The sequence below is a fragment of the Schistocerca piceifrons genome, chromosome 2 (assembly GCF_021461385.2).
Source record: "Schistocerca piceifrons isolate TAMUIC-IGC-003096 chromosome 2, iqSchPice1.1, whole genome shotgun sequence".
NCBI classification, from domain to species: Eukaryota; Metazoa; Arthropoda; class Insecta; order Orthoptera; family Acrididae; genus Schistocerca; species Schistocerca piceifrons.
This window is the reverse complement of record NC_060139.1, coordinates 1045519366-1045534259: the sequence shown is the minus strand read 5'-3', so window position 1 is coordinate 1045534259 and position 14894 is coordinate 1045519366.

The following is a 14894-nucleotide window of genomic DNA, read 5'->3' as shown; positions in this document are numbered from 1 at the left end:
AACTATTAAAAATGCTATATTCTCTTTCCTCTGTGAGGTACTGGATGGGTTAAACAAAAGGTTTCGAACGCTAGGCATATTTTTTTATCTAACTAAGGCGTTTGATTGTGTTGATCACAAAATATTGCTCCAGAAGTTGGACCATTACGGAATATGGGGAGAAGCTCACAATTGGTTCACCTCTTACTTTAGCAACAGACAGCAAAAGGTCATTATTCACAGTGTCGAGAACGGCTGTCATGTGGGGCCTGAGTGGGGTACAGTCAAGTGCGGTGGTGCCCCAAGAATCAGTGTTGGGGCCACTCCTGTTCCTTGTTTATATGAGTGATATGCCCTCTAGTATTACGGGTAACTCTAAAATATTTATGTTGCTGATGACACTAGCTTGGTAGTAAATGATGATGGTTGAAACACTGGTTCAGTTTCAAATAGTGCAGTTCATGTTATAAGTTCATGGTTTGCGTAAAATAAACTAACGCGAAATCACACTAAGACTCAGTTTTTACAGTTTCTAACACATAATTAAAAAAAACCTGGCGTTTAATTTCAAAGCAAGGGCATATGATTAGTGAAACTGAACAGTTCAAATTTCTAGGTGTTCAGATAGATAGTAAACTATCGTGGAAAGCCCACGTTCAGGATCTGGTTCAAACATTTAATGAATCCATTTTTACTATTCGGATGATATCTGAAGTGAGTGATCGTTCGATACGAAAATTAATCTACTTTGCTTATTTTCATTCGTTTATATCGTATAGTATTATATTCTGGGGTAACTCTTTCCATTCTAAAAGGATATTTCTGGCACAGAAACGGGTGACTCGGGAAATAAGTGGTCGACCCCTGTTTAAGAGTCTGGGTATTTTTAGATTGGCCTCTCAATATATATATTCCTTATTGTCATTTCTTGTTAACAATATTAGCTTATTTCCAAGAATAAGCAGCTTTCACTTAGATAATACTCAGCAGAAATCAAATCTGCATTTGGATCGGACTTCCTTAACTCCTGTGCAGAAAGGTGTGCAGTATACTGCTGCATCCATTTTCAGTTAGCTATCACTAGAATTCAAAAATCTTGGTAGTAATCCACGAGCTTTCAAATCGAAACTGAAGAGTTTCCTCGTGTGTCATTCCTTCTATTCTGTCGAGGAGGTCCTTGAAAAATTAAGCTGATTCTTGCTGTATTGTTGATTGCGTTTAGTTAAACTTACGGCTTGACTTTTTTCGGGTTCATAAACATATTATTTTTATCTGTTGTTACTTTTATGTTGTAATTTCATGTACTGACACGTTCCATGACCTTGGAGACTGGCTCCTCACTTTGGTCCTGCGGAAGTTGACGTGTAAGTAAATAATCAATATTTCTCACAGACTGGAACGTGAGAGAGTACATTAATTTGGACGAACTTTCACAGATGGATAATCAAATTTTCCAGACACCTGTTATCTTGTGGAAATATACACAAGTCTAGTTACGACAATAGACGTATGTAGGAAAATATAAGTTATGCTTAGCCCATATTTTGCAATGCTTTGTGAGGCATACTTTCTTCGTTTGTGATGTTGGGTAGTTATTAGTCTTACAACTCGCTAGATATGGCCTATGCTAAAATATCATCTCCCATGTCAAATTCTCTGCATTCCTCAGTTATTTGTTCTGTTCAGACCACATTTCAGCTTTCCCCAGAACTGTTGCCTCTACTGTAGCGCCCTAGCAAGATGGAAGTTACATGTCCCTTCATCCTGTCCCATCAACTAGCTACAGATTCCCACATAATCTTTCCCTCGCCGATTCTTCGGTCAACCTCCTCATTATTTATCAGTCCACTTAATTTTCAGCATTTTGTTGTAACAGCATGCGTCAAACTCTTAGATTTTCATTTTTTCCAGTTTTCCCGTGGTACATAATTGACTCCTATACAACGTCGCGCTCCAGACATGGATTCTTTGAAATATCTTTCTCGATTTAGGTCCTATGTTTGACACTAGTAGTCTTCTTTTGGGACGAATGCTCTCTTTGCTGTGCTAAATTACTTCTCAAGTGTACTTTGCTTCGTCCATTTTGCGTTATTTTGCTTCTAAGATAGCATAGTTCGTTCATATCAAATATTATATTGTCCAGAATTTTGCTGTATTCTTTTCTTTTCCTCAGAAGTATTGTATTTACGTTTTTCGTCGATTAATTGAATTTTGTGGATCTGGGAATGGATGGAGTGAAAACTTGTGCCATTATGCACGCTCGTGAGCCGTGCTGGGATGATCCCATCGCAAGTATTGAGAGATGTGGAACAGTGGTGTGTGGATCGACACGTATTCCGTAGTGCAGCGCTTCAAATTACCGACTTGTTTTCAGTGGTCTCCCTAAATTGCTTAAGACGAATGCCGGGATGGTTCCTTTCCAAAGGAGACAAACTTTTTCCTTACCCATCCTTCCGGAACTGAGCTTGTGCTTCGTCTCTAATGACTTCGTCGTCGACGGGACGTTAAGCATTAATCTTCCTTCTTACCGTCGCACAGTTTGAGTGTGTTGGTAACGTGTAGCCCAGTCACCGGTTGAAGGGACTTGCGTTCCGGTGGTCCACAGGCGGGCATTGGTGCTCGTCCCAAACAATGTGTAAGTTCAGCCTTGGACGGGGAGAGGAACCCTAGCCTGGCATTTTACGGCCGCTGACCTTCGTGTTCGCTTGCCTCTCGTCTTGGCAGACGCGGACCGTACCGTTTGTGGACGTTTAGCGCTAGGCGTCTACTGCTGTTGCAATGAAGTGAAGGCTAGGTGCACCGTGAGATATGCGTAATGCGTAACTCTTTCACGAACAGCTGAAAGCGGGACGTGATTCCCACTCATTAAGTCGACAAACTGGTTTGTGTAGCGTTACTGTAACATTGCCGAAGTTCCGCTTTTTTTTTAGGAACTCCACATGTCATACATGAAGACTTTATAGTTTCAGTATTTTCCACACGTCTACCATATTTTCTGTTTTTCCTGTAATCCCTTTCCCTTTTAATGAAAATGGTGCTGATATATGCGTTCCAATTACTATAGTTCGCTTCCCGTCTTCAGCTTGTAGCAATTTAAGAGTGGTGTTCACGAGACACTGTTCGCTTTTAGCTACAAAGAATCTTCAGCGGTCGGTCGGGAATGGCGTATAAATGACATGTTCTACATTGTGCTACGTATAGATAAGAATAGATTTCTTAATAAATTTAGTGTACTGTTTGCCTACTGTGTTTTGTCCTCTGGTTTGCATGTTCTCAAGTCTGGTGCTTTTTCCCCCGTTGGTAGCTGTGGCTGAAGTCGGAAAAATACCGGTTGCGCATTCACCTTTCTCAACTTTTCGGCTTTTAAGACCTCACATTTTTTGTGTGTGTTTTTGCGCTTCAGTTGACTTTTGAAAACTTCAAAAAATCCGTCTTCATAATAGTACTAGTGTAGTTTCACCAATTTCGCACTCAGCACAGTGCTGTTGTTTGTTAATTCATTTGTTTTTTCACGTAGGTTGTGAGTGTTCTCAGCCTCGTAAATACAATATTTTTACTTATTCACGTCGTGTTGTTAACACTCGCTACCTACACCGAAAAGAAAGTGAACAAACATTTAAATTGAAGGTGGAGGAGAGAGAAGACAAGGAATGAGTGGAGATTACAGATGTCAGCTGCATCGGGACATTAGCGGAATCAGAGGCGACGAATGAAAATGTGTGCCGCACCGGGATTTCCCGCTCACTGGGTAGGTGCGGTAACCACTGTGCTCCCCGGTACACAGTGTTCATCTCACCTGCGCGGACTACCCCTGGACGCCTCACGGCCGACCCACATTCCCACCTGTCTGCTGGTCCCTGTCCGTTTCCTCCATGCTCGCTGCTCTGAGATTACCTTAGGAGGTCGGCCGTACTTTTGCATCCGCACTGAAGAAGGTGGATCCATTGCCAATCTAGGCGAACCAGTTATATGGATGCGTGGTGTCTGTCCTTTCTGGCAAGTCCGAAAGATCAGGCACCACTCATTCATGTAAATGAACAAACAAAACGCTCTGCTGAGTGCAAAACATGTGAAAATGCAACACTTTTTCTGTGAAAACAATGTTTGTGAAGTTTACGAAAGCGAAGAGACGTGCAAAAATCGCAAATACGACTAAAGAAAATGCGAGTTCGTAAAAGCTGAAAACTCGTGAAAGGTGAGTGTGCAACGATATGTTGTTTGTCTTCAAACTCCGCTAACAACGAGGGAAAAGGCAGTAGATTTCAGTGGAAATCTAAAAAAGGGGAATGAAGAACGTAAGTAAATTTCACACCAAATTTATAAAGAAAACTGTTTTTAATCTGATGATGATGAAGATGTTTGGTTTGTGAGGCGCTCAACTGGGCGGTCATCAGCGCCCGTACAAAGTCCCAATTTTTTCACAGTCCAGTTTCTTACACAGTCCAATCTAGCCACTGTCACGAATGATTATGAGGAGGAGAACAACACAAACACCCAGTCCCCGGCCAGATAAAATCCCCCAACCCGGCCGGGAATCGAACCCGGGACCCCGTGATCCAGAGATAGCAACACTAGCCAATAGACCACGAGCTGCGGGCGTTTTTAATCTGTAAATAGCAAAATGTAGAAACATATTACACACACCATATTTCGAGAATGACCAATGACGATGCTTTGTGAACAGAAGCGAAATGCATCTGGGGAAAAAAGTAATCACTGATACCTAACAGCTACAGCGGAAGATGGCCACGCAAAGAAAAACATCTTGTATATTTCGGTCTTAAATGTAACCTATGTCAGTCACAATTAGTGACTTAAAATCTTTCAGGTAGTACTCCTTTTATATTCGCGTTTGCGCCCTCCACGGATCATGTTATGGCTTCTAGCCGCCCTCTGTTGGTCACGTAGGGGACCTCTGCTGTTTCTCGGGTTTCCTGAACTCTTTGCGTGTTTTCGTGATATACGTTGCTGGGGACGCTGTATTCCTCTTCTGCATGAAAGCAGTCGAACTTTGGTGGAAAGTGATTAAAGTTTTCCATCGCTTTCATCTTGGCAGGAAACATCTGGTCAGGCTATGGCGTCTGCTGGTACTAAGATTTTAGGACTAGAAAAATTCATTTAGGTAGTGATCCGTCATATTTAATATAGAAAAATTTTATACAATCGCCCTATTCATTTGAAGAACGATAACTGTATTTTCATGCCTCCGCCCTCTACAACAACCAAAATGCCATTATGAGATATAATAATGTTTAAGCACTTCCGTTTATTGGCAGAACAAGTGAGAAATTATTAAACGTTATTTTAAACTATTAATACCACATGTCTTCGCTTTATTAGTGGAAAAAGATTCGCCGCGTGGGGCCTTTAGAAACTTTCTATTATTCTTCTGTACGCGTCTCTTGTCTTCTGTGGTTAGGGATATTTGCTCTACGTCTTTTGAAACTTCTCTCATCCATGCCATGATGGTCTTGCATTTCTTAGTGTACTTCCCGATTCTTCTAGAATTCTGCTGCCGCTCATTCTAGAAATATGCCAGTCAAACTTCAACTATAATATATATAATTTCTTCTGTCAGTTCATTGGTATGTGTACGCAGCTCATGATTTCTCTATTTTTTCCAAATTTCACCTGTCTTCCTTAGTATTTTTCTCGCCTTTTCTGATCTCCACGGTCTCTTCGTTGTGTGGCTTTAGTTTGCTTTCGATAGACGATTTCTTGTTGTAAATGTATTGCTTGTGCTGTAGGCCAATTCCAAATTCGTAATCCTCTTTTATTAGCGTCTTTGTTTACACATTTGGCTGTAACCATTCTCGACCACACAGTGTTATTTGTACACTTTCAGTTTTCAGGCTTCTATTCTGGGTTGCTTCGTGTAGCTTCTGCAGCAGCATCTTCCCCCACCCAGTCTTCTCTGTCAGTAAGGATCGCTGCGTCATCACTATAAGCTGTACATCTACTCGGCGCATGAGCTTCCTTTTCTAAATATACTATTAATGTCTTTTCCTAAATGATTTCGTATTTCAGATCGGAATAACGATTTCCTATCTTTACTTTTTTTTTAGTTTACCATATAGAGTTCGGCCAGCAAACCACTCTGTGGTAACAGCTGCTGGCTGCCTTTCCACTCCTCATGCAGGGGAAAGGACGAGCTGCGCAATTATGTGGGCTGTCTAACAAAAAACAAGACTTCCTCGTGAGCTTTCACCTACTTACGTAAACGTATTGCCACTTACTGAAAGCGAAATTCACAAAATATCCGTCAGATAACGTCGACTTTCTTTCTGATTCATGTGAAAAAGTTTAGCACCTGAAATAACCTTGAACTGCACTGAATGTACCCTATTCTGAAGTAACTGGAACAATTTACGCTTTGACCGCCTAAGTCTAACTGTAATGTCCTTTCTGTATATTTTTTTTCAAGGTAAGCACCGCGGTAGTTCTACTGAATAGGCCAAGTCAGTTTTCCTCCGCTAGCCATAAACAATATGAGATTGTGCTCATCTGCAACAGTACTCCTTCGCAGGATACTACACACAAAATAGTTAGTGAGATGCAGTGGCAAACGCATTACCACGTCGCCGTTAATTCAGGATGGCAGCTCTGATTGCAACAGCTGGGAATTGATGGGAAAGAACAGTAATTTTAGAAAACATGCGTACGAGAAGCCAAAACCAATGATGAATCCTCAAACCTCACATTTGGATTTGCAAGGTTTGCCCAGTGTACTTCATGAGAACGCCGGAAAAGTTGTTTTGACAAGCCACGTCTGATCTCCTTCCTCGACTTTCTGAAATTGGTCTTGAGGAACATAGTTATTATTGTATGCCGAGGCTCACTCTTATCAATAGGAACAGTTGCCAAAAACAAATGTTCCTGATTCTTCTTCAAAGCGACATACGAAATATAACATATACTGACCCAAAAAAAAAAAAGTAACACAAAGAAGTTGAGCGAAATAAACGAAAGTTGGTAGGCGTGTTTCTACATCTAAAAGACGGTGTCTATTCATATTTCGCACCAGTTGGATAAGAGTGGCGCTTGTAGCATGCAAATCAGGTTTGCTTTAAATACACGTTGTAACATCTTGATGTTGAAGCTCTTTTGTCTGTGTTTGCTTTAACAATAACATATGTTTTTGAGTGGGGTCCACCTTTATGTACACACACACACACACACACACACACACACACACACACACACACGCACACACAAAATAAATAAATAAATGAATATAATTCTAATAATAATGATAAATACTCAAGCCCATTCTCTCTCTCTCTCTGTCTCTCTCTCTCTCTCCCTCTTTCTTTTCTCACACACACACACACACACACACACACACACACACACACAGACCCCTCTGAGAAATTCAAAACAACCGATAATAACACCTTCAACTTTCCCATTGTCTACCATCTTGTTTTCACACCTTCTACTGTTCCACTGTCCGCCATCTTGTTATTTCAGCTGGTAAACAGTGACAGTGACAACACAATACACACAATCTTTCAGATGAATTATTAATCTCAGGCGTAGCCATAACAATTAAGAAAACGTAATCCTTGCGTAAATGTTTTGCCTTCATTAAGTTGTATATAGTTGCAGGTGACAAACTGTAAAGAAAAACAGTCACTGTAAAAACGTAATACAGCAGGAAAACCACACCATGTGGTAAGAAGGTATGAATACACAATTTTATGTGCTCTTCAAAAACCTGTAATTACGATTTAGAAACTAATATTTATATGTATTTAAACAGTAAAGAACATTCCTTATGTTTAACAGCCATAATAATAAAAAAAACATTGATGATGCTGCAACTGCAGTGAAACATGTCTGGGACAAAAAACAAAACTGTGTTTTGCTAAAGGCGGACGCCATTCAAAAACACCTTGTAGCGCTCGTGAGCGTTAGTTAGCTTTGAGTCACGTGGTGAGTTGATGTTAACCAAGAATAATTTTAACGCGACAAGGACCCTATTGTCAACACCTCACTGAGTTCGAAAGACGTCATGTAATAGTGCTACGAGAAGCTAGATGTTCCTTCTACGATACTGCAGCCACTATACATGACTGCTGGCTGTGGTGGCCACGGTAATGTACGGTCGCAAGAAGATCGGGCTCCGGACGGCCACGTGGCACTACCGAAACGGAAGACGAATGTGTTCGGCGTACAGCTCTGAGGCATCGTACTGTATCTGCAGCAACAACTTGAGCAGCATTGGCACCACAGTCACACAACCAACTGTTACAAATCAGTTACTTCAAGGACAGCTCTGAGCTGGACGCTCTAAAGCATGGGGTCCACTGTCCCCTAACCACCGCCATTTGCGCCTTCAGTTGTGTCAAGCGATAGCTCGTTAGAGGATACGGTGTAGGTCTGTTGTGTTTTCTTATCGAAGCTGGTTGTGCGTCGGTGTCAGTGATAACCGTGAGTTGGTTAGAAGGAGGCAAGTTGAGGGCCTGAAACCAACCTGCCAGCATGCTAGACATACTGGGCCTATACCAGGAGCTATGGTCTGGGGTGCGATTTCGTATGACAGCAGGAGCACCGTCGTGGTTATCCCACGCACCCTGACTGCAAATTTGTGCGTCAGTCTGGTGATTCGACCAGTTGTCTTGCCGTTCACGAACACCATTCCAGCTCGCCGACATACCGCTGTTGTAATACAGCATCCTCTACAGAGTGTCGGCATGTTGCCCGATCGCCATATCAGTCTCCAATCGAGCACGTATGGAGCGTCATCGCACAACAACGTCAGCTTCATGAACAGCCAGCATTAACCGTCCCTGTATTGACCGACCAAGTGCAACAGACAGGAAACTCCATCTCGAAAACTGGCGTCCGGCACCTGTACTACACAATGCACGCACGTTTGGATGCCTGCACTGAATATTCGGACGGTTACTACAGTTCTTAATGTACCAGAATTTCACATTTTCAGTGGCTTTTCTCTCGCTTACATTAACCTGTGATCTTGCAATGTTCATCACTTAAACTTGTTACCTAGAGAAATGTGTTCTCTAAATTTCATTACTCTATTTCGTTTTTTGGTGTTGCTAGTTTTTTCCGTCAGTGTAGTTGGAAGAAAGGTTGGATATTATTGTGGACTGATTGTCTGTTTTTGTTATATCCTAACCAGTAATGCCACCCGAGCCCGCTGCCAAAAGGTTGGCAGCATCAAAGTCCGGACGCCGTCCGCATAAGCAGCGCCAGCGAGACAGGAAATCGCCGCAAGTCTGCGCGCGCCACCGCTGGCTTCTGGCTTCTTAAGCGCTGGAGTCGCGAGCGCTAGGACAGTTCTGTATTCGCCGCTCAGTTGTATACTCGCCACCGAATTGTGTACTTGCTAGTCAGTTGTGTGTTCATCGCAGCAGAGTTGTTGTTTGTCGTCAGCCGACGCTGACCTAGCCGCTCCGACTCGAACTAGACAGATTTCTGTAGACACGGAATCTGTGTTTCTGTATCTTCGTTAATAAAGATAAGTACCGACTTTTATTTAATCAGAGTGTTTGGGTTTTCATCTTTCTGTTCACTGTTCCAGCGGACCGGTCGGCCCGCTATTAAAAGTGTGGCGGTGACTTCGTAAGTCGTTTCTACAGCGAATTGTTGCCCCTACGAACGCCGCCACAAAAGTTTTACTTCCAACATGAAGATCAACTAAGACGCCGACGGATGTATGGCGCCTACAGTTTGTCAGGGGATGAGGGAAGGTTCCAGCGTAGCCCTTGCCACGTACTGAAAGAACAGACACATATCAAAATAACATTACATGGCGGAATAAATCCTAAGAGGGAAGTAGGATAACTTCTCACGCCTTTACGTTTGTTTTGTGAAAGCCATCAAGTTGCACATACCAAGTGCATATCGCTATAAAATGCTATCTATATGTTTCACCCTAGTTTTACGTCTGTTGATGATTAAAGCCATTAGTGATAGATGAAGATGTGTAAAAATTAGTTCATTTCTTACCTACCACGTCTATTTTGTTTTTTTTTTGCTGCCGTCATTCATCTTGCGTTTTTGCATCCGATAAGAAAACACTTTCTTATACGTAGAGTGTGTTCTACGTTCATACACATTGAATCCGTTTCGACGATTTCTGTGTTTTAACTGTATTCGTGTTTACTTCGCAAGACGGCGATTTACGGTTCGTCTTCGCCCAAGGGATGTACAAAAATCGCCTAAAATACACAGCTACACTGTTACTGTAAATCCTTGGTTTGAAGCGACCAGATGCTATAATAAGAAGAAAAGAGAGACGGTGTCGTCCAAATATTTCCCCATCACCATTGCAAACTTCTAATTCCTAGCAGAGATAGTGCGGCGTCTTAGCGTACTACGAGCATTCTGAAGAACGCGAATCTTGTCTTTCGGAAACTACACACATGTCGAAGGAAGTGATCGCATGAAACTCTATGTCGTAGAAGAAACTGGAGCTTCAGCCGTAAAATTGCGGGAATTCAGCAATAACTAAACTATGTATGCTGCTAATATTTCGACTGCAAACCGTTCATTCATCTTTGGGACGAGTCCTCCTTGTACACCGATAGAGTGAGACCAGGGTGAAACAGCACATGGAAAATCATAGTGGGAGGAGTACCATACGGGCAGCAGAGATATATGCTACCATGAGCCCTCTGTGAAGGATGTTGTTTCAAAAATTCTGGTCGACATGCAGACAGTACCGTTGTCTGTGACAGCTAGCTATTACCATTGTGGATACCACAATTTGTCAAGGTTAAAACCGTCATCATGTTTAATGAAATCATTCATTGAACTATACCAGTGGCTCCCCTGAAAACTGAATCCCAGAAGGATGAATCAGATGTTTAAATCTGAGCGTGCTCGCAGTCCATAAGGTGGCTTGCTTGTATACAGTGCTCCACCAAGACAGATTTGTCACGTCGTCTCCATATACGCATCCAGTGACGCCTGTGGGCTGAGGATGACACGGCGGCCGGTCGGTACAGTTGGTCCTGAGTGGCTTGTTCGAGCAGAGTTCAGTTTTAGCAGGCGAGTGTAGCGTTTCTGAACTTTACCTAAAGTATGTCCGACAAACGGAAAACCACACTGACAGGGAATATCATGCTCGAGTTCCTTTCGTGGAATCAAGTCATCCTTCACGACCTATTTTACAAGACAGATTTTCTAAGAACGTTAGGCTTCTTGATACGGAACACTCAATTTCGGTTTGAATTACAAAATCTCGCGGATTGTCCATGATAGATAAGCTGTTACCTGTAGTCTCTTCTTCGACATTTTAAAGTTCTTCTTTTACGTGGTCGTTATCTGCAGTCATGTATACCCTCTGTGCAAGTGCTTTCAGGACACCATTGGTCTCCGCAGAATAACGACAGCTGTTCCCTTCCAAGTACAGATTTGTGTATGTCGGCTGGCGAAAGACACCATGTCCCACAGTGCCGTCGGTTTTACGATGAACCAAGACATCTAAGACAGGGGGCATCCGTTCTTTCCCTGTTCCGGATGTTCCTATAAATCGCCCAAGAACTGATCAAGTTTCTTCTCGCAATGGAGTCACACTACAAAAGTGTCATCCACATACCTCCAAAAGATTTGGAATTCAACGTCATCTCTTCGAAATCTTCAACAAAAATGTTGATCAATTAGGGAGATAACGCAAATACGATCGCATCCCCATGACTTTGGTCACGTAATTCAGTATTAAATAAAGTGTAAGATGAGGAGAATACTTGCTGAAACAATCTTATAACCTGTTTGCTTTAAAAAGTTTTCCACTGAAGTATAGAGATACTGCTGGTGGAACTTTAGCAAATAATGACACGACACTAAACTAACCAGCAAATCAGAGCTGCTGAGCTTTAAAGTCCTCAGCCTGCTTAATCCCGGATGTGGTGAGGGCACTTCTCAATAAGGGCCTCAAGAAGTTAAATGCTAAGCCTCGTAATATGTGGGGGTAGCAAAACTGTCAGAGCGCAGGGGTACATCGTTCTTGTTGACCTTAGGAAGCTCATATAATCTCTGCAGAGCCACGCCCCCGGGGTTCTAACCTGCTCCCAACATCTTCGGCATTTTCATGAGTTGGGCCGCTATGTGTACCGACGAATCCGTATGATCCTTATTCACCTTGCGGTGTTTGGAAACATCCAACAGACATTACGTCTGAGAAGTGTAAACCTTGCGAGATATTAACTCGATGGCGTTATCGAGACGGAGAACAACCGTGCCCGCATCCTCACTAAGTCTTCGTAGTGCCGGACTTTCAACACCGGAGATATTACTTCCTTGTGGGCGAGAAATGGTTCGAGGAGTGTGTACATGCGGATATAGTGTAGGGACATGGTATCGGTGAACGTCACAGCGGAAGTATGAAGGAATTTCATATTCCTGGGAGATTGCATGGGATAGATCTTTCTTTAGTACAGACGGAAACTAAACATCTAATATTCTAATTTATATACCGTTTCCCTCGACGTTTGTAAAAGTTTTATTCGTTTACTGGAACATGTAACTCCTGTTGATTTCGAAAGTTTCTGTCAGTGTGGAACGCTGCACTTTTCCAGTGGCCGGTCAGTCTTGTCGGAAAGTGGGTCTGCGGTTTCGCGTTAGCTTCTGTTTACGCGAATTCCACCACACAAAATACTTTCTCTCGCCTCTAGAACGCTGTTACGCGTAGTCAACGCTGCTGACCTTAGTATCAGTATTTTCCCAAATTACAGAGACAGAGAACATGATGAACGATTTCTGATAAGTCTGATCAATACATGTAAGTTTTTATCAAATCTGCTGTACACCTACCACTTTTCACCGCTATTTTCGACAGACTTAGTAACACAAAGAGTGACTGTGGTAGTACTAGTATGCATGGATTTCCCAATAGCCTTTGGTTCTATAAACACCGTATACTTCTGTGGGAAAGTGTGTTTCTGCATTTGAACCAGAAAATTTCTATACTGAAAATAGATGAGCAAGAAAAACAAGGAAAAGAGTTTCACCTCGTCGATTTTTAATACCTTATACGTCTTGAGAGCAACAGAGCATTAGCTCAGTTGGAAAAACATTGTGAAAGAAACCGCCCGTGACTCATTCAAAGGAACAATACTGCCATTTGCCAGAAATAATGTTTGAAATCCACGGACAATGCTCAGCACAGTGCCAATGTTATTATTCTGTTGACGCATATCTTTGGAGCGAGTGATTTCCCCATCTTGTAGAGAAAAGACAGCAATGACGATTTGAAAAATATGAAGTTAGCTTGAAGACCATTGTAGACGTTCAATTAGTCTGGCAAACTTGACATGCTTATCAAATTATTTGCCACTGTGTTACTTCGTTTGACGTATTTGTCAGACATAGTCTGTGTTTGACGTGTTTCATCGACGTTTTGATTGGAGCACGAGTTGAAAAATACGTTTAACCATTTACCCATGTGTTTATCACCAGCTTACCGGACTATTATTTGTAACTGCGGTATCTGGCAGCTGGAGCAGATTTCGAAGATGTAAGGTTTCTATCTTGCATTTCAACTCGTACATTCCCCACCAGTGTCAAAAATAAGCACAGCTTGACAGCTGCTGCAAAAGTGGTGTTGCATTTGACAGACTTGCTTGGTAGGACTGCGAGCTTGTTTGTAAAAACCCGGGAGTAGCAAACAGTGAATTTGAGAAGTTTCATCGTTTACGGCGCCTGATGTGTAAATTGCAAGCATTTCGGATAGGGTGTCTCAACTTAATCTACGGAGCTGCGTAGCGTCTGCTTTAAAGTCACTTAAGAACATCTCGTATCTCTGAGTTCGGTGTTATTCTGTCTGGCATCATTCATCCGCAATGTAAGTAACGGCGGTAGGATCAAACTATAAATGCGTGTAGTCTTTATCTTAAGTACCAGTTTCACGTCATTACAATACGGTACCTAGCTTCGTGAAAATAGCCGGCCGAGGTGGCCGAGCGGTTCTAGGCGCTACAGTCTGGAACCGCGCGACCCCTAGGTCGCAGGTTCGAATCCCGCCCCGGGCATGGATGTGTGTGATGTCCTTAGGTTAGTTAGGTTTAAGTAGGTGTAAGTTCTAGGGGACTGATGACCTTAGAAGTTAAGTCCCATAGTGCTCAGAGCCATTTTTTTTTCGTGAAAATGCCTAGCAACTTTGTGACGGAGTCTCTTTATCACTCCCTCTCCTATCTGTAGAAATAAGAATATCGTGAGTTATTTGATAATTTACTAAAATGATAAATGTAGACAGTATTTATCATATTAGTGTCATAATTTCAATTATGAGGGTCACTGTGGTAGGATGGGCAGGGTTTATTGCTATGTTCTTTTAACTGACGTGTGTTGCAGGTACCTATTTCAGCAGCGAACCATTAAACAATTGAAATGCAGAATCAAGTATCAGGAAAGTCGAGAATATGTAAACAACTTCCTTCCATTCTGTAACTACATACCACAATACTACAATAATAACATTAGATAAATTGGGAAACTCTGTACCCTTAGAATCTTCGTGTATTAACCTTGTTGGGTGGCAAAATTAAACTGTCTTCATTTCCATCTATATGAGTGTCTACATACGCACTTCTAAAAGACTCTGAAGTGCACGACCTAAGATAGTTCGGTCCATTATTAATAGGTCCACTTCTTAACACACTGGGACAGGATCAAAGGAAACCTATCATTATAAGCCCTCAGAGATATCTTGTTTGGTCCTTAGTACGATGGATAAGAAAATGGTTTCAATTTATTTGAAATTGTAATTTTCTAATTTTTTTAAATTAAAAATTTTAGTCTTCCTTTCAAAGAGTTAGGCTGAGTTTTTGAGGATCACAAATTGTTCCGATAAATTTAATTCTCCCGATGTTCCTGCTTTCTAGTTACGTTTCATGTTCGTTCAGATTCGTATTGCTTGTATAGCGCCAATGGAGTCTATGAAATTG